Source organism: Cavia porcellus, unplaced genomic scaffold, assembly GCF_034190915.1.
Source record: "Cavia porcellus strain 051 isolate PalLab524CR breed Dunkin Hartley unplaced genomic scaffold, mCavPor4.1 scaffold_26, whole genome shotgun sequence".
NCBI lineage: Eukaryota > Metazoa > Chordata > Mammalia > Rodentia > Caviidae > Cavia > Cavia porcellus.
The window spans coordinates 36,381,254-36,402,600 of record NW_026947509.1 but is presented as its reverse complement, the minus strand read 5'-3'; the positions used below and the strand labels follow the sequence as shown (position 1 = coordinate 36,402,600).

The following is a 21,347-nucleotide window of genomic DNA, read 5'->3' as shown; positions in this document are numbered from 1 at the left end:
GCTGATTAATACACCTGTAGAAATACAAAATGTTAATAGCCTGAGAAAGAAGGAACTCTCAAAATAATGGTAACGAGCAACCAGAAGGTTATGGGTGCTTTGATACACAGGCATGTTTAAAAGGAAGTTTCAATGTGCAATGCTCAGAGGAAATCAAATCAGGTAAGTGCTAAGTTGGGTCTGTGTGTAGGGTTCCCATAGATGCTGGTTTGAGAAGGAAGGTCCTAATTTATGCTGTGATAGTGTCATCATAGATAGACCATGTTTCACTCTCAAAAAGTGTTTCATTTTAGATGTTAAATGATCAACCTCTCATCGGAAAGGATAGTTTTGGGGTGATAACGTTTTTTAAATTTGCAGGCAGTGGAATGAGAATTGAGTTGGAGAAATAAAAGCAAAAGGACTCTTGATACATGGGGTTCTTTGGTTTCCAGCATGGAAGTGGGAGCTTGGCTGAAAAATATGGAGAAGGGAAGGAAAGGAAGGGCGATTTTAAGGACTATGTTTAGATGTCTGGGAAAGAAAATATAGACAGCAAAAATCCAATTACTACAATAAAAAGCTTTTCTGAGGGCAGAAAAAAAGCAAAGCGAGAAACAAAAGATGAACACTGGAAAATAAAACAGCTTTTTCAGTGCATCCAAAAAGAAAGGAAAAAAGATCATACCATCCTGTGCAAGTCTGCCTCTAGATTTGTCAGAATTTTTATCTCCTTTTTCCTCTTTCAGGTTAGAGGCTGGGTTGTTTGCTTGGATGCCTATTTTTTTCTTCTTTAATATTTAAATTACATCCTTGTATGTTACAAAGCAAGGCACAATGTGTTACCCATTACTGGCTGAATTTGATCTCTAGGTTATGGAGTGAGTGAGAAGGGCTGGGTTCAGGGAATCAGGGCTATGAGTCCAAAGCCTGAAGTCTGGCTCCAGAGAGGCATTGCTACCCTCCTTCTGTCTCCACATATATGATCAGTGATTTTTTTTTTTTTCTGTGCTGGGAATTGAACTTGGGATCTTGAGCTCGTCAGACAGGCATTTATGCCGCTGAGCTATACCTCTAGCAATGAGCAGGCATTTTCACTGTCCAGCCTTGCTTTGAAAACGGTGAGAGAGAATAGGAGAAAACACTTCAATCTAATACACTTACTTTAGTGGAACACAGTAATAGGAAGGAGAGCAGTAAAAGCTCACACCACTTCTGCTCTTAAAGAAACCATGTTCTCAAGTCTAAAGGTCGTTATGGAGACTTCAATTTAATACATAAAACCAGGATCATGCCATATAAATTGGATTTATTTTGCACTTAGAGAGAACTCTGAACCCAGTGATAAAAATCTCAATTTTTTCCTGCCCATTAGTGGTGTGACCTTAGAGAATTTACTTCAACCTGTACCTTACCTCATCGGTAAAGAGGAATTTCAAGGTCTGCACACGTGCACAGCCAAGGTGCAGCTCAGCCATTGCGCGTGACAGCGTGGTCGGTCACGGGCAGGCGACAGAGGGAAGGCAGCTTCTGGGCCTTCTCCACGCACCCCGGTGGCCACCTGAACCCCTGATACAGCTGCTGTGGGAAAGTGGAATCAGGATTGGAGGAAAAAATCCAATGAACAATCTGAGGATAAATTTCTATTAAGTAAAATTCAACTTATCAACGGCATTAACTAATCAGTCAAGGGTTTATGAGGCTTTTTGGTTTTTGGTTTGTTTGAGGGGATTATTTAATATTTCCTGCTTAGAAGGATATCTATGAGTCTTCACTGCCTCCCATACAGCTCAAAAAAACTTTTTAAGCTACTAAAAATTAAAAAAACAAAACAAATTAAAAAAAACAAAAACAAAATAATATCCACCTCAGCAATAGCTAAGACTTATACACAGTGACCCTTAAATCACATTTAGCTCAGTAACTTTATTTACATTGTACTTCCCAAAGCAGAAGAAACTTAAAAGTTTGTAACTAAATTATAGGGTTTTACCCCCATTAATTCTGAGATGAATAGCAATGCAATGCTACTATTCAAGTAATTCAAGAAATTAAAGTTTTACTCTAGGCTATCACTAAAATTCTGATTCTGTTCAAGCTAATCTTATTCCCCCCAAAGGAACAATGGAGCTTTAGCTCTAAATCTGGCCATCATTTCACCCTGCCTGGAGTGCGCTTGGTACTAAGTGAACCCATCAGATATTTGCAGATGAGCACATTTCCAGTCTTGGTTTGCAAAAAAGAGATGTCTGTCTCCGCACTCACTCTGACTTTCTGCGTTTGCAATTTAAAAAGACTTCTGACATTTTAGCAACGGAAGCCAGTGGTCCAATGATCTGCTTCTCCCCCAGTCCTTCCCTGCAAAGGCCCAAAGGGTGGCAGAGCAACCAGGCCAGGCAGAACTGCCCTCCCTCCCTGCCTCAATGAAACCCCAGCTGACGTGAGAGTTAGCAGTTAGCGAGAGTACTTACTCGAAAACATTTTCTTGAGACGTGAGTCTTGTCTCTAGTGTTACAATTCTAAGTGACAGTGAAACACTCTGAAAACAGACAACACGATAGTCATTCTCATTGTCCTCCTCGATCTGTCCCTGACTGCCTCTCATAAATTCAGGACTTGCTTCATTCTCTAGTTAGAGAACAGAAATCAGTCTAGTTCAACCATGGTGATTCCATTTCCTTTGCCAGTAGGGATTTTTGCCAATAACCAATCCAGGAATATGAATACACCTAAAATCCTGATAAAAATGAGATGTGGAATGAAATAGACTCAAAGTCTTCTGAAAAATGTCTTATTTATTATGACCAAAAAATGCTATGAGGTATATTCATCATTATCCAATGCAAACTGCCAGATGATTGCTTCTCTCATCCCCTACCTGAGACTCCAGCATGTTTTTCATGTATATTAGCTGTTACGGCTTCTTAATTTTAATTGAACTCTGTTCCCATAATATCTTTTTTTTTTATTTAAAGAGAAAGAAACAAAAAAAATACATGGAGATAAAAAGGGTAGAAATAATACAGAATTACAGAAAAATAAATGGTAAGAAATTGCCACTTGATAAGTTACATATTGTCATCTTAGAACTAGCTATTCAGGTTACAATATTAAAATATGCAAAATGACATTCAAATAGTGACACTGCCAACAGTTCTGCTCAATGATCTAACAAAAACTTAGTAATATCAGTCCTACACACTTGTTTTATATCTTAAAGCGGGTAAGATTAAACATATCAAAACAGAACAAAACAGTTTAAAAAAAAACACTTTAAGGAAATACAGATTTCAAAGCAAGTCCACTGGAGATCTTCACTGTCTATCTAATTGTCTCTAGTTTATTCCAAATAGTTGTCCCCATCTTCACACACATTAAATACATACTGCATATTATAGAACTAATCAAATAATTACAGGATGATGAAGGCTTTTTAGGTCTTCAAGATCTGACATTGGGGAAGACAATAATAACTACCATCGCATCTCTCATTCTCTTCGTAGTAGCTATCCTTATCTTTACATATGCTGATACTAAACTTAAGAGACTAGACTAATATCACTCTGATCAGTGAATAATAGTATTGCTAGATTTTATATCATAATGCTACAAAATTAGCATTGGGTTTCTTAGTGTCTCTTCTTCTTCAGAGTATCTGTTCATTACATATTGCATTATATAATCTGTTCCCGTAAATAGTTTTTTAAAAGAATCTTCTCATGCGTGAATTTCTACATGTATATCTATCCTCTCTGTATTATAGGGGGAAATGAATCATAACTAGACAGCAAAACAAATTCCTAGAAAAACATGCAGTGAAAAAGACACATAAGACCACAGTATTAGGTGATCTACCGTAGTTACTATGCTTTCTCTTATTTTCCATAGTCTTGTCCACATCATTGGGCTTAATATAGTTGAACATAGTATTACCTAGCTATTTTTATAATAACACAACTTTGAAAATATTGTAGGACTTAACAGCTGTTAATAATTAATACTGGTATGGATATCTTTTACATCATGTCATCTTCAGAGTAGTTGCCTCTACTTTTAGGGTTGATACTATCAAGCATATCAAATTCAAATAAAATCAGCCAAGGCAAAACTGTAGTCATATGAATCGGATTCAAATAAGATCAGTCATAGTAAGACAATATAAGTAGTACAAGATTTCAGCTCAAGTTAATAGGAAATTAAGGATAGTTACCATGGTATAACCTGCTATGTTTGGGTCAGATGTCTGTGACCTCAAATCCAATATGAGTGGATCCAAATCCAATATGATCAGAACAAATTAAATTCAAACTAAACAGGGCGATAAGACTACTGTGACTTTTAAATCCTGATACACTATTAACAATGACCTCTGCCTTTTTTTGTAGTGTATCAAAGCTATCCATACTAAAGCCTATCGCTTACCGTCTCTGCCTCATGTTTGCTATTCCACTTTACTGCTATAATTTGTCCACCTTACTCCCTATTTCCACTGTCTGCCCCGTTCATTGAGGCCTCTCTGCCACTGTTGCTGGAATCTTGGTATCCCTTCCTCTCTTTCTCTGGAATGTCCTTCAGCACTCTCTGTAGGGTTGGGTTGGTGGCCACAAACTCCCACAGTTCCTCCTTGTCTTGGAAGCATCTTATTTCTCCATTAATTTTGAGAGAGAGTTTTGATGGGTATTTGAGTCTTGGCTGCATATTATTTTCTTTCAGGACTTGGAATATTTCTTCCCCATTGTGTTGAGAAGTCTGTTGTTATTTTGATAATTTTCCTATTGCAGGTAATCTGCTTTTTTTCTCTGGCTGCTTTTAATATTCTGTTCTTTTTGGTGGATTTCTGGAATCTTGATTATTATATGTCTGGGTGTAGATCTGTTTTGGTTGTAGGTAACTGGTGTTCTGTATGCCTCTTTTACCTGGATATCATTGCTTTTTGCTATAAATGGGAAATTCTGCTTTAATATATCTGTGAATATTCTTTGTATTTCATTTTTGGTTGCTCCTGCTTCCTCACTCACATTCTTTATTCTTAAGTTATATATCCTTTTGTCATCTTCTAGCCTTTAAATTGTTTCTTTCTGGTTCCTTGTTATTTTTAAGAGGCCTTTTCTTTCATGATCATATATGTTAAATCTCTCTTCAAGTTTCAAAAGGCTGGCCTTAGTTTCTGTCAAGGCATTTTGCCAGTGTTCAATGGAGTTTTTAGTTTCCTGGTAATCTCTTTGGATCTGTTTCATGTATTCTAAGTTATGTTTAAACTCATCTTCAGAAGTATCTCTTTCTTTTCTGATTTCCTCAGTTCTTCCATCTGTGTTCTCTTGGGCAGGGCTTGTCATTTCTTTAATTATCTCTTTATATCTTGCCTCACTTGGATCAGGAGTACCCTTTTAAATTCATCTATGAGGTCATGGAGGTATCTTTTTATTTCGGCTGATGCTGTGTCCAGTATTGGATGGTTACTGTGTTTGTTCTCTTCAGTGTTTATTTCTCCTGGACTTATTTTCTCATGTTGGGCAGCTGGAGATTTTTTTTTTAATTCTATCTCTTGTCATGTTTCTGGTTTCTTTCAGACTGGAGTGTTCTGGGGGTCTGTGGCCCTCTCCGTATTGCTTAGGGCCTTTCAGAAGTGTGTTGACTTGAGTTTTTGCTGTCCTACCCAATTTGCTGTTATCTGGGGTAGGCAGGGATACAGGGATGGTGCAGGCTAGCCTCCAGCCTCTGTGCCAGTCAATCTGCAAATTAGGCTATACTTTGTGGGTGTCACTGAATTGTGACTATTTTGTATCTGCTTATTGGGTCCCAACCAGAGGCTTGGTTCAGCCCCAGCAGGTCCTGCCAGTTCCCTCTGTGCCAGAAGCAGCTGGCTAATGTCACCGTGGCACAGGGCTCTGCCCAAATCACAGCTGTCCTCTTCCAGACCTCTCTGTGCCAGGAGCAACTATGTAATGTCCCCGTGGCTGTGGGTCTGCCCAATTCCAAGCTGTCTTCCACTAGTTCTCTCTATGTTTCTCACACCGATACGGCGCTGGCCTCTGCCCACTTTCAAGGTGTCCTCCACCAGACCTCTCTATGCCAGGGGCGACTGCCTGATGTCACTGAGCTGTGCGCTCTGCCCAACTCCAAGATGTCTTCCACCAGAGTCTCCGTATTATTGATGTCGCTGTTGTGGTGGGCTCTGCCCAATTTCAAGATGTCTTCCAGCCAGCCACAGCAGCCGCAGGACCCAGTCCCCAGTACTCACCAGGACTCAGTGCAGGTCTTCCTCTTGAGTCTACTGTACACTAAGCCACTTGCCTTCACTGCATTCCTGACAGCGCGGAATGGTCAGAAAACTGCACGGTGCCCGGCTTCGGAACTCCAGAGCTTCTCACAATCTCCTCCAGCGCAGCTGGGAAGCCCTGGCTGCTTCATGGGGTCCCGGGTCTCAATTTCCAACAGTCACCAAAAGCCAATACAGCTTTTCCTCTTGGGTCCACTGGTCAGTGCTGTATTAAAGGCGCGGGATTTGCAGACTCCCATTATCAGCCATCACAGTCTCAGCAACAACCTTAAATCCTCCAGCCATGCTGTCTTGGTTAAAAAGAATCATTATCCATTCGTCTGGCCCTCTCCATGTTGTCATATTCTAGCATCTAATATGATTTCTCTAGAGAGACTCTCCGCCCAATCCCCTAGCAAGCTGCCATTTTTGAAACTTTCCAAACTCCTTCTTCTGTCCCCATAATATCTTAAAATTAATGTTTAAATGATTTATTCCTGCTTCTGAAATCTTGGCTGAAAAATAAATTATTATACCAAATTACCACCAATTATTCTTTGAATGACCTTATGTTACTCTTTTATCCAGTATAAACTAAATTTCCTAATTTTTTTTTCTTGTTTCAAATTCTTGGGGCATTTGTTTCTTAATGAAAGCCTCTTATAGTTCTGTGACGACACGACTTTCATTTGCACTGTCAATGGAGAGCTGTCACTTCCTTTGCTCCCACTGCATGTAACACACACATGCACTTGCACATACCCACACCCATGCACATGCTGCATGTGTTGGAGGTCACGACTTTGTGAGACAGAGAGAAAGGAGAAAGGAGCTCCTACAATTTATACTCTCTATGTGAACCATCCACTCCCTTTCTTTGGGAGTCCACTTAGTCCTGCAAATCAGTCTGTTTCTCAGCTTCTGTGTGTCATAAATGTCCAGGACCCCATGGCATTCCTGCATATGCTTCAAGGACTTGACATTGAGTTCCTAGGTTACTTGCTACAGGAAGGGCTCACTTTCTTTAGCAGGCATAGGAATCATCTAAAGTTTTTAAACTTGGATGTGACAGGGGCATATTTGACTTTGAAGTGAGTCACTCTGGAGACTGGTTTTAAACTGAATTTGAAGGTGATATAGCTGACATCCAGCAGGCCTTTGGGGATACTGTGTCAGTAATTCAGAAGATGCTCAATAAGGGTTTAAATTTAAAAGAATATTATCGGAAATGAAAAGAGAAGACAGGTTTAAGAAATTGTAAAGTGCTAAAATCACTGAGTCTTTGATTATATGCAGACAGACAGTGAGGAAGGCAGAATCAGCAACTTCCCCCAAGCTGCTAGCTTCAGTGAATAAGTAATTCCTCAATGAAAAGAGAGAATATTAGTATTGAAATAGCATTAATAGCCAATATTAAGTGAACACTTACACACCAGGCATTCTTCAACGTGATTTTTATCTCTTTAAAATTTCATCCTCACAATAACCAAGAAGGAATCTTCTTATATTCATTGTTAAAAGAAAAATGAGTGGCATAGCAATGTTAAATATCTGACATATTTTCCAGTCTTGAGAAAAAATGGTAAAATTAGAAACTTTACTCAGGTACTCTACCTTCAAAAGTTCCACTTGAACTTTTACTAAGCAAGGTTTTTGGCTGTAGGCAAGAAGGACTGATCTAGTGACAAGTTCTGTTCTAGAGATGCTGAACTTCACGTGCCTGTGTGAGATCCCAAATAACTTTCTCCAACAAAGGATTGGGAGTGGATATTCCAGATAAATAGAGCTGAGGAGGGTAGAGGGATTAGATAACTATCAAAAGATACAGAATCAAGAGAATTCATTTTTATTGTCCATAATCTCCATTTAGGGTGAAAGCACATTGAGAATTTATTGCAAAGTTGCCTTTGCAGATGACTCAGGAGGAAGGTCCTCTTGTGCCCCAAAGAAGAACAAGGAATCAGCACTCCATAGTAGGTGGATGTGCACAAGAACATCTCTCTATGTCCACTCCCATTTTTTCATTTTCTCACTTCAATAGAAGAAAGCATAACAAACAACTCTGTAATTTCTTCCCATCTTTCTAAAGTTTGGTCGACCTCCCTGACTTGATTCTATCATTGCCTCATGAACGATAGTCATTAATTACTCCTACCCTCCTCCATTTCGGGCCCACCCTTCTCTTTGGATACCTTCCACTTGGTCACTAAGAAGTTTCAAGGGATCTCACTCTTTCCTCAGCTCCACATTGATCTACAGTTTCCAACCATCTGGGTCTTATTGTTTTGTGATACTATTATGAAGACTCTTTTATACAAAAAGTCTACAGGTCTTTACTATTCCTTCATTGGTTACACTGGTAAATTACACTCTCAAAAGTCACCACTGCATGGCATGTTTACACCTCTGATGAAATGTGTTCTTTTCTTCTGAAAGTACTTGCAAAAATTCCCATACTCTTTTTACCTCATTACTGATTTTAAAACATCCACCATTCTTAGTAATAATGACACTGAATAAATGTTCCTAAGCATGTATTGCACCCTACAGACTTGTCTAAAGATATTATAAATATTAAACATTTAATCTGGATGCTTAATTATAAAGTAGATATTATTATTATCCCCATTTTGTAACTGAGAAAACAGGTTCAGATTAATTCATTCATTCAAGATTACACAGTTAGTGAATGATGCTCACAAGATTTAAATCCAAGAAATGTGATTCAAATCCTATTCACTTGCTCCCTAATCAATGATATCTTGTAATAATTTGTATCAGTATCATATATAGGGAGATCATATATAATGCTTTTACCAGACCTTCCAAATTTAGACTGTTCTTACTGCATAACTATTATAATGTCTATTTTCATGTTAAAAATGTCCTAATTTGGATGATGAGTTACACAGTCACACTAATTTTATAACCCCGTTTTTGTGCTCATCCTAAATCTACCATTTCCAGTGGGCCAATGATCTTTGTTAGGCACATAACATTTATATTTAGTAATCTTTAGAGCAATATGAGTGCAATTTCTTTATTTCTGTGTGAAAGCTGAGATTCAGGTAAAGATTAATTATCTCAATTAAGGCCATACATACAATATGTGGTTAAGCCAGGCAAGTTAAAACCATAGAGTGCCTGGCTCTAAAACCTCTTTTCTATGTTTTTGCTTCCTTTGCATTCTGGTCACTCTAGCACCTCTCCCTGGATATTTCAGGTAACACCTTGTTTTCTGCTGTATGGCGTTGGTCTGTAGTTGTACACATTCTTCAGTAATAAATGGGCTCTCCAACCAGACATTCCATGTCTCAATAATTTTTTGTATTCTCCAGAATTCAGGGCACTATTTGGCCAATAGAAAGCCGTTAGTAACTGTCTTTGTTTCTATGGGTTCCCTACTATGCACAGGTGTTAAATTTTAACTCCTATGATTCCTAGATTCAGCTTCTCATGTATTCATTTCACGTACTACTCTCCACTCTGATATAGTCAGACACAGTCTGCTGAACACAATTTCCACCCAATGATTAGAAAATGCAGTCCAATCACAAGCACACCTGCCCCAACATCCTCTGTTATAATTCGTTAGCAGTGGGTACCACCTCTTGCATTCAGAAAGCACCAACTCTTTCCTGATTTCTATGCTACACACACTGATTTTTTTTTCTTTTGGAAAACGGAATGTATTTCGCTTTTTTATGTTCATATACTGGAAGTGGGTTTAAAAAGCCTTTTTGATCCTCTGCGTAGTGGCTGACGGCAGGATTACATGGTTGGAAACCAGTGCATGATTTTAAACTCAGGGCTTACTGAACAATAAAACCACCTAAATATCTTTTAATAAACTCTGAGACTAGATCCCATTGTAGACCAATTATATCAGAATCTCTGAGCACTGGTGCTTTATTAAAGTCTTTCTTGAGTAATTCTAATATGGAGTCTGGTTGGAAATACCAACTCAAAAGGAATTTGTCCCCTCTCACACTTCTGAAACCATTTGGAAAGTATAGTCCAAGAGAATCTGAAAATAAGATGAAGAATCCATTCTATCACTATGGTCACAATCTGTGGATATTTATCATTGCTACTTATAGAATCTGTGCTTTTATGAATATGCAGAATCATGTTCTTCTTTGTTCTATGGAAGGTCCAGGGATGAATGTCTCATTTCGTCATTTGGTAAAGATTATTTACCTTTTTTCTGCTATCAAACCACTAACTACCTCTGAAGGAAGAAAGCCTTCACTCATGCTTCTGCCCTTAATACTGCTTCTGGCCTGTATACCTCTACTTCTCTTAGAGGAAAAAAGCCTTCCCATGTTTGTGAACACTTTCCACTGAGTTCTGCTCAAACTCCATGGATTCTAATCTTCAAGTCCTTCCCCACCCAAACTTGACTTCAGACCCCTACGTGCATATAAACACATATGAGGCCCTAGAATCAGCCCAATACTGATTCCCTATGGGTCACTGCTTAAGAGCCATTAAAACACCTGGAGGCTCATTCATTTTCCAATGTGGGCATCTATCAACACAAATGTTTGACATTTCACAATCTAGAGGATTGAAGTCAGAGGACCATCAGTTTGGGCAGAGCCTTTGTAATAAACTTTCTTTCTAGTTTTGTTGTCATCTGCTCTATCCTCACAATTTTCTCTATTCTAATTCCAGAAATTCTCCAGAAAGAAAAGAGAAAAAAAAAAAACTTCCAAATTTTATGCAAACTGTTTCTATGAAACAGCAATCACATTCTTTAGGTTTTGTAATTTAGGTCATTGTATTCAGAGATGATGTTTATATACTACAGTCTGCAACATATCTCTGATGTGTGCTACTATAATAAAATCAGCACAGTACTGGGAAAAGCCACAAAGCAAAACAAAATAAAGAAATAAAATGGACCTGAGGATCAGCAGAACAAATTACACACTAAGTCACTTTATGTTTGACAAAGGGGTCAAACATGCCCACTGGAAGAAAGATAGCTTCTTCAATAGATGGTGTGAGAAAACCTGGCTCTCTACAAGGTGAAGACCAAAACTAGACCAATGTCTATAACCACGCACTAAACTAAAGTCAAAACAGTTGAAGAATCTAAATATGGCAACAGAAACACTAAATCTACTGGAAGAGAAAGTAAATAGAAATCTTGAAGATATAGGTATATGCAGAAAGTTCATGAACCAAACCTAAACTGCACAAGAAATACTTCAAAAAATCAACAGCTAGGATCTCATCTTATTAAAAAGTTTTGGCACATCAAAAGAAATCACCAAAGCAGTGAAAAGAAAACACAGAGTGGGGAAAAGTTATAGCCAACTGTCCCTTAGACAAAGGACTTATATCTAGAACATATAAAGAATTGAAAAAATGAGATCCACAAAATTCAAAGACCCAATCTAAAAGTGGGCATTTAGAATGAATATGTATGTCTCAGATGAAGAAATACAAATGGCAAATAAATACATGAAAAAATGTTCAACATTATTGTTCATTCAGGAGATACAAATTAAAACAACCCTGACATTCCATTTCACTCCAGAAAGAATGGCTGTCATCAAGAAATCAACTATGACAAATGCTAGCTGGAAAAAAAGAAACCTTCATCACTGTTAGTGGGAGTGCAGACTGTACAATCACCACGGAAATCAGTGTGGAGATTCCTCAAACAACTAGGATTGGAGGTCTCACTCAACCCAGCTACTCCCTGTCTAGATATCTTCCCAGAAGAATAAAAACATCATACCATAGTGATATACATGCACCCATGTTTTTAACAGCACAATTTGTAGTAGCTAACTTTTGGGAACAAACCAAATGCCTACCAATAGAGGAATGAATAAAAAAGATGTGGTATTTTCATACAATAGAGTACCTCTCAGCTATAAAAAAGGATAAAGTCAAGACATTTATTGGTAAATGGATGCAACTTGAGACTATACTCGTAAGTGAAATAAATCAGACTCCCGTGTGTAAACACACGTGTAAACATTCTCCCTAGTGTGAGAAACTGAAAGAGTAAATAAGGTTTAAAATGTACCACAGATATTGTGAAATGGGAAGAAATTGTTTAAAAGGACAAAGGAACTAGGATGGGAGGAAGGGGAAAGGACGGCAGGGAAAAGGGAGAAAAAACACAAGTGAGTCATACTGTGAGTCTCTTAGTTCACAGAAAAGGAAAATTTGTGCTAATATGATTAGAGAATTTTTATGCCCATATCATATACTCTGAGTAATTACTTTAAAGGTAACTACTTTAAAGATAAAGATGTAATGAATTAACTATTGGTTTTCTCTTATTGTGTTGTTATGAAATTTTGTTTTAACTTTTTCCATAAAATAAAAAAAATTAAAAAGTAGTTTTCTTTCTTTTCTTCTGACTCCAGTAGTAAGGATGAGTGAGCATTGGAAAGCAATGTAACCTCATCCAAAAGCATTATCAAAATGGAAACATTTATGTGGAAGTCAGGGGTTGAGAGGAGAACAATTAGAATCAGGACACAGAATTTATAACATTATTTTATGATGGTCACTCAGAGTTAAACACAACAAAGTGCAGGAAATCTGTCCACAACACTAAAGACTAAGAATATTTAGCCAAAGGCATGGATCCCACAGCAAGGTGCTGCATGAGTCCAGATGAAAACCTAGAGCCCATGACAATGCCTCCCACAAGTCTAATGGAAGTCTACAGCCCACAAGGACTCACACCAGCCTGTATCACCCCTCTGTGCTGGGAAGGCCCAAAGGTCAGCAGTGGAAGCTAGAAAGTCTATATAGGCCAGCAGGGTGAAAGAGCTGTGATAGTAGATTGAGGATTCCACACTGGAGCTGAGAAGTCATACTCAAAACAAGGACCAGGGCTCCCCTGAAAAGCACCATAGTCATTCTCTTTGACACAGAGGTCCCAAGCTCCTCCAACTATAAGAACAGTCAAGTACATACCAGAGAGCCGGCATGACAAGTTTCTCCTGGAGACTAAACAGCAGATATCTTCCCCTCTGGAGCCAGGAAGCGATGCTTGATGAAAGACCAGAGTTCCCCCAAAGTGAATCACAGCCATTCTCATCAACAAGGTCCAGAGCTCGTCCAATGACAGTGGTTGAACTCACTGAAGAAGCTAGTCATGACAAGCTTCTCCAAGAGAACCAATGGCTTAAAACAGCAACACTTAGAGAAACCCATAACACCTCACTCATCTTCTCCATGTCTCTATGCTGGCAACTTTACTCAGGTGGAACATCTATGCTCAGCACCATGCTGAATTTAATTCAGCTGGTGTTAAATTGACCAACAGTTTTTAATCAATAACAGTCTACCCATGGTCAACTTAATAACCACACATATTTCCTTAAACTATAGTCTTTAGTGGCAGATATGTGAAAATTAACATTCAGATTTACATTAATACAACAATTACCTATATACAATTCTTTGTACACTTATTCCTGTACCAAAAACAAAATATTTATAGGGTGGCCACTGTTCAACATTAAACCACAATACTTTGATTAATTAATCTGGTTACAAATATAAAAACATTAAAATCAAACTAAAAGAATTCTAACCACAGTGCTTGTTTCCCATTAACTTTTAACGTAGCATGGCAAGAATGAAAAACAAGGATCTCCTGCAACTCAGATATACTTATTTTCAAGTAAAAGACTTAGACTTTAATTTATTTTTCCATTGTCCTGTTCTTCTAAACTATGTTCTCTGTGTCACCTTTGCAACCCGGAGTTGCACTGGAGCCTTCTTTCTGGCCAAATGTTTTAAATCACTCTACTGGCTCTTTGCTTTAAATTTCCAACATAGATCTATTCAGAAGCTCTCTGAAGTAACCATGCTATCATCCCAACAACAGACGGCACCGAAATTTTTTCTGCCACCAAATAACGTTTCTAAATACAAACAAACTGAAGACCAACTTTTAGCCCAACACAACATATTACCTGAACTCCAGCAACCACTGCAGTCCTTCTCAACAGAAGCCTCCTAAGCTTCATCTTAACCAGCAGCATTTCCATCAGTACTCTGATTTTCCTTGTTCTGACCAGAGTCTCCAATATAGTTTACAGCATACAAAGTCTTTTTGCCAGTCTCTCAAAATTAATTGCCAAGGTTCTTAAGTCACATACAGCAATAACTCCATTCTCGGTATCAATCTCTATCTTAATTTCTTTTTACTTGTTGTTGAGACAAAACACCTGACGCCCAAAGTTAGGTAAGGAAAGGTTTATTTCTTACAGCTCTTGGAGGTTTCAGTCCATGCTCAAGGCAGTGTGGTGTGGTGGGGCAGCCATTAATGGCTGCTGCAAATAGCAAAAGCCAATACCAAAAGCTCGAGACACACCTTCTTCCCTGCCATTACATCATATGCTGGCTCCAGATTGGGTGTAGCACTCACACCACCAGTCGGAGAGCTAGACAACAAACCAATCACACATGCTAGATTTGGTCAGTCCATAACTCATGAGGCTTGGGGGACACTGATATAATGCCATGACAATGTGGTTCCCTAGCTTTTGTTGTAAGTGGACTTTGCAGACAGAAATATTCTGTTTCTGTTTTATTTAGCACAATTCTCTAGCATTGTTCAGACTGGGAAGTTATGGAGAACCCTGTTGAGCAACTAAGTGCCTTTAACATGGATTCTGGAGTAACTGCTTGGAAAGGATCAAGAGAAAACCTGGCCTCTCTTCCTTAATAACAGTAGGGTCCTGGCTGGGAGCTTTTGTGTATTGCAATAGGCAGAACCGAGCTGTCTGCATGGATGGGCAACAACTTATTTCCTTTTCTAAACCTGAATTCAAGCTTCAAACCTCCTGTTAGGCTAAAGAGTGGCAAAATAAGGGAATATAAAAAAGCTCATTTCCAGCAATGACCTTTGCTGAAGTGTCACCAAATTACTTAAGTGGCTTACAGGTCACTGGCAAGGGAAGCTGGGCAGTCATAACCCAGTAATCCCATTTACCCAGGCAATCCTAGGTTCGCTGGCTCAATAAAGAGAGACATGCATTTAGGCAGAATTATAAAAATCACCATCATGTTCCTCAGAGGGCTTACTCCCAATTATGCACGCCTTCTGGTGCCATCACTGAGTTCACCTCCTAGAGCACGCTCAGCTGGGCATGATAATTATGTCTATGTTCTAAAAATGGGGTAGGAGACAGTCTGAAAGATCCATATTTCATATTAATACCCAATTACATCTGGGAGGGTTTTTTTCTTGGTCTAAAAAGTACTGGTGATGAAGGTTAATGATTTAATTAAGTCCACTGTGAATCCCTGCGGCAGCCCAGCTATCCCTCTGAACTCAGAGGCTCACACAGTTAGCAGAAGACACTGGGAGAAAACATTTGCAGAGCAGAAGCTTTTTAGCTGATGATACAATCACATCATACACTAATGCCACGGGTTCTTGGAGTTGCAAAGAGAAAGTGTTTCCCATTGCTAAGGCTCAGGTCACTCCTCTGGTGAAGAATGAGACTCCGGGTGATCCACAGGAAAATCAAAACTCTTCTCTTTGATCAGAACAACAAATCTCTCAGCAATGTACTGCTGCACTTTGAATCAAGCAATTCAGGGTTTTGCAGCCTGTGAGATACTAAAGGGTAGCAGAAGGCTTAGGTACTGGTTTCTCTGTCCATGTGGCACTCAGTTGTATAAGCGCTGAGTGCTTATCTAATGAGTAAATGGTACAAAGCAACTTGATCACAAATCCTAGTTCTGCTGCTCACTTCCTGTGTAAGCAACCAGTTCATTTGCTCATTCTAGTCATTTGTCCAATGCTTCTCATTGTGTGCCTCTCATTATTAAGCACAAGGACTTGGCAATTACTAGTGAAAATGGTCATAGATTTCTATCTTCCTGATCCTCACATTTTAGAGAAAGAAGAAGTTACAAGAAACGTACTATGTGAATTATATAGTGTACCAGAAGGACCAGGGGATGAAAAGAAAAAAGATAGGATTGGAAATGGCACCAGAGATGAAAGGGCCAGCGTGTTGCAATTTTGAAACGTGAGGGTGTTTCAGACATCACTGAGAAGTTGCCCTCCGAGGAGAGACATGGGAGGTGGCAGATGCAGGCAGCAGACAGCTGGGGAAGAACATTCAAGGCAAATGAAAAGACCTCATAAGATTTTACAGCTCAAACCCAGAAACAGCTGGTATGAGCATGTGGCAGGAGCAGGGGGAGCTGAACAGGAGGAGAGGAGATCTGAGATGGGACCTCATCTAATCATGTAAAACCTTTGAGCCACTGTGAGAATTGTGATGCTGACTGTGGGTAAAATGGAAATCATCTCATGCTTGGAGTAGAAAAGATCTAACTTAAGTTTGTAAAAAGTGCTCTCTGTCTGCAGGACATAGCAGATTATTACTGAAGACTCTTCCATTTCTTCAACAAAGAGATGATCCTGTGATGTCAATTAAGTTCCACTGCAAAAATCACTGTACTGGGGCACGAGGTGAGTTGTTTTCAAAATCTCTTTCCCTGATGTCTGAAATTTCTGTTTGAAGTGATGAACAACATCCACCCGAATTCAGTACAACTGCATGGCACTGCTTTCCTGTCACTAAGCCTTTTGAGAGCTCCCACAGCACCCCACATGCAGTTCTTTGGCTGATACTCATGTGATCCCCACCACTGTCACCACATTAGACTGCATGGGCCAGACAAAGTGACATCTCTAACCCCGACTCACCCAGGTCTTCCATTCCTTCCCTCAGGCAGCCCCATTCAGCTTCATTAATCATGTCCATAGTTACACTATTTTCTATCTGTTCATCGGACTAGCTAATCCTTACCTCCTCTCCTCTTCTCCGAGCCCAGGGTAATTGCTAAGAGTACGTTAGACTATGTGACTGCAGAAAAAGTCATAGTGTCCACTATTATTAATTAATGGTATCTGCATTCTAAATCACTCTTTCAATATTAAAATATGCTTTTTATTTTATACATGTCCAGAATACTATAATTCTGAGAAGTTTTCCACCTTTGCTTGATCTTACAGTTTCCAAAATTTTCTTTACCAGTAATTTGGTGTAGTGTTAGTACAACGAAATTTGAGGGATGAGATATTTTCTAGCAGTTCTGAGAGACTGTCTCTGCCTGGTAATCTTAATTATCAATAGAATTGCTAATCTCCTAGAGAGGTGATTGGATTATGTGGGTGATATTCTGATCAGTGAGTTGAAACACTGATATTCATAGCTAAATGTGCTGTTAGGAAGTGGGTTTCAGTTGAAAGTGGTTATACCTGTCCCACGCACTGTCCCTTTCTGCATTGCTTCCCAGCCACCATGAAGGGAGCCACTTGCTCCACCCTTCCCTTCTGTCATGCAGCTTCTGCCTTGGAAGCATGCAACCATGGACTTGAAACTTCTGAAATCATAATCTAAATAAATCTGATCCTCTCTACATCATAGGCATCAGGCATTTTATCCCAGCAATGGGAAACCTGACCAATATGCTGTCTTACAACAAGCTATAACTTCTAGTTAAATTTTGACAAAATCTAGAGGTATGACTTACGCATCAAGGTATCTGAGATGATATAAAACTGTGGGTTCCTTACTTATGATGGCACAAAAATTCTGTGGTAAAATTTCCATACAGAATGCATTATGTCCGAAGTGACACTTTGATTTCTGAGTTATACACAAGGTACATTAGTAATATTTCATTAACACACATCTGTATTTTGCCCCACTTAAATTGTACACATACTTTGAAGGTAAAATTTCTTCCAGTGGGATAGTTTCTCATGAAATTTTCCTGAGAACTATGAACTTTCATCTAATAAGAATCATTAGATATAATATAAGCTATAAAAATTCTGAAACTTTTATATAAACAACCGGTGCTCATTGTTAGCAAGATACTATAACTCATTAACATCACTAATGCCCCAAATATTTATTTTTATATATAAATTTAATTTTATCATGTATTTTTTATTATTAGATTTCAATTTTCCTATCAGATAATAAAATTCAGGAGACCACCGAATTATATGTTGAGACTCTTTGTTCTATTTTCTCTGGAAGAAATCAGTTATACAACAGAAATATGGCAAAGATTTTATTTTTTTTTTGTCCTAACTCATCTGGGGACTAAAAGTGAGTGAAGGAATTTCTTAGCACCTATCTGTGAGTAGTCTGTTTTCTACTGCTGAGTCTTCCCAAGGGCAACAATTGGCAAGCAGAAAGCATTTGTGAAGTTTCATCCTCAACTATTGCACTGTTTTGAGTTTTCTTTGAGCCTCTTTCTAATCCATCCATCTATCCATCCATTCATCCATCCATGTTTCCACCGTCAAATTCTTCCAAGTTGAAGCGAATGTTATTAGCAAATTTAAAAAACATCAATCAGCATCATGAATTAATGTACAATGTCATTAATAAAATCATGTTCCATCCAAAATGGGTTCCTTATGCCACCAAATAAATCCATATGACAACTTCTTGCAGTGTTATACTTTAGACAATTTATCTACCATTTGATTGATATTTCTTCAGTACAGTTTGAAAGTAGAGGAAGAAGAAATTTCCAACATGGAAATTTAAGCTGGTAAAATCTATTTCCCAGGACAGATTTTAGATACCACATCCACATGGACAACAAAGTGAAGAAAGAAAGAAAAGAGGGTTGTCTGGCTCCCTTATTAGAGGGATACAAATATTAAGTGAATATAGGAAACTTTTAGGTGGTATTTACATAATTGTTAAAACAGAACTGTGTAAAATTCAGATGTATGAAATGGATATATTTTACCCTATCCAGGAAAAATGTTTCCAAAAGAAAATGCTTGATAAAAAAAAGAAGAGCAATGTCATCCATATGACAACAATGTGACCTTTATTAGGAGGATAAAAGGCTCCAAATGGTGATCACAGATGAATTACTCCATGGCCTGAGATTTTCCAGACGAATCTTATTTATAAATCTTGATGCAGTGGCACAAAGGAAACCTATCTGTTTATCAATGGAAAGAAAGTGAATCTCGGAATGAAAAACAATCTGTGACTTCAAAGAGAAAGAGCTGACAGCAAAATATTTGAATTAATTAAGGAATATAATGTAGTCCATTGGTGAGTACTTTCCATGGGTGTACATCTGTGCTTGTTTCCATGGAGATGGTGCCTGGTTTGTTTTGTTATTAATATACCATTCGGGCATGAAAGAAATAAGAGGAAGACACCTGATGAATTCTAAACATAGACATTCCTCACAGTACCAGAGAGCTTATGATGTCCTGGTTCAGTACGGGACAGTTCAATTCCCTGGTGAACTATACCAAGTTAAATGAATATTGGATAACTTGGGAACACTGACAAACCTCCTTAGAAATGCTACTGAAGCTTGTTAGTTCTGATACCCACTAGATGATGTTCACAGATTTGAAGAGTTCAAAAAAGCAGAAATAAGTCCATCCATTTCAAGTAAAAAAAAAAAAAAAAGATTCTTCTAAGGATATCAGCTCAGCATTTAAGCACCTTTAAGCAGCTCATCTGCTCAAGGTTTTGTGTTCTTATAAAAGCTTTTACTTTTTCTCTCAAGGTCACTTTCTCCATTATTTTTTCCCATATTTATCTCTAAAGCAGCGAGGCCCTTACATACTTTGGGTTATGATTCCCTTCTAAATTTCTACCTGGGTGCAAACCATGAATAAGAAAGAAATGTAGCATCCTAAACTGCTTCTATGCTTTTTTCCATTGCCTCTTCACCTATCATAATCATTCCTTTCACTATTATACCTCTCTATATTTGCCCATTTGATAATTCTACTTTAATTATTTGGGAACCCTCTGTATTGTTTTTCATTAAAGCATTGCCAATTTATTTTCTTCTCGTTAGTGTTCAAAGGTTCCCTTTCTGCACATGCCTGCCAATATGTGTCATCTTTTGACTTTCCCCTAATACCTACTCCTAACAAGTATGAGGTGCTGTTTGTGGTTTTTAATTTGCATGTCCTTGAATACAGTGACACTGAGCGTCTTTCTATACACTTCTTGGTTGCTTGGTGTGACTTCTCTAGAAAAATGTCTAGTCAGATCCTTTAACCATTTTTAAGTTTGGTGATTTGGAGCTTTTGTTTTGCTTTTGTGTCAGTATTTAATTTTACTGGTTTCTTCTACATTTTGGATATTTTTGTAAATATTCTCATCTAGTATATAAGCTACTTTTTTTAGTGTTCCCTTTGTTGTACAAAAATGAGTCAGTTTGATGTAGTACTATTTTCTGTTTTTGCTTTTGCTTTTCAGATCAAATACCAAAAAAGAAAAAAAAAAACACCTCCCAAATCATTGCCAATATCAATGTTGAAAAGCTTTCATCCCATGTTTTCTTCTGAGCATTTCATGGTTTCAGGTCTTGTATTTCAATATTTAATCCATTTGTAATTCATTTTTGTGTACAAATAAGACAGTTTTGTGTAGTATGAGAAAAATATAATTTCAATTTTTTACATATGTATAACATTTTCACAATACATTTATCAAAAAGTCTACCTTTATCCATTGTTTATTTTGGAGCCCTCATTGAAACTAGTTTGCCAGGTATGTGTAAAATTATCTTTGGGTTGGTTAGTTTCACTGGTCTAGTCTATGTGAATATAAGTTGACCTTTTCCTTTAGAACATTCAGAGTTGAGGGAATGGACATTAAGTTCTATGGTTTCACATACTTATTCAAAGTTCAGTTTATTGCAGAATTTCATAGTCTCACTGTCTGATACCCAGCCTCCCTCCCTACAACATCATCTATTGTTCTAAGCACAAGATATTGTTTTTTCTAGAAATTCCTTTGAGATGAGCAGGTGTTTTCCTAGGGCTGTCACTTTTGAGTTAGCAAACAATTGATGGTACAAAATCAGTTTCAGGAGCTGATCTTGAAATGTCAATAGTCATTCAGATTTACTAATTTGATACTACGCTGATTAGAAAAATAGATGGAGGTTGCTAAACAGTAGAATTCATCTCAAAGTGTCATTTAATGTAAAGCAATACCTGAGTATGAATGACTTGGAAGTGATTCTTTTTAAATTGATTTATTTTCAAACATGCATTAAAGAAAAAATATCTAGAGGGAGACCACAA

At 38.0% G+C, this 21,347-nt stretch overlaps 1 long non-coding RNA gene across 1 annotated transcript; it reads right to left on the bottom strand.

The window, feature by feature from the left end:
- Positions 1-1,007: 1,007 nt before the first annotated feature.
- Positions 1,008-13,433, bottom strand: LOC134473131 (uncharacterized). Its single transcript, XR_010043232.1, has 3 exons — positions 13,190-13,433; positions 2,451-2,518; positions 1,008-1,560 (listed from the first exon to the last, which is right to left on the bottom strand). It is a non-coding gene; the product is annotated as an uncharacterized LOC134473131 (long non-coding RNA).
- Positions 13,434-21,347: the final 7,914 nt, after the last annotated feature.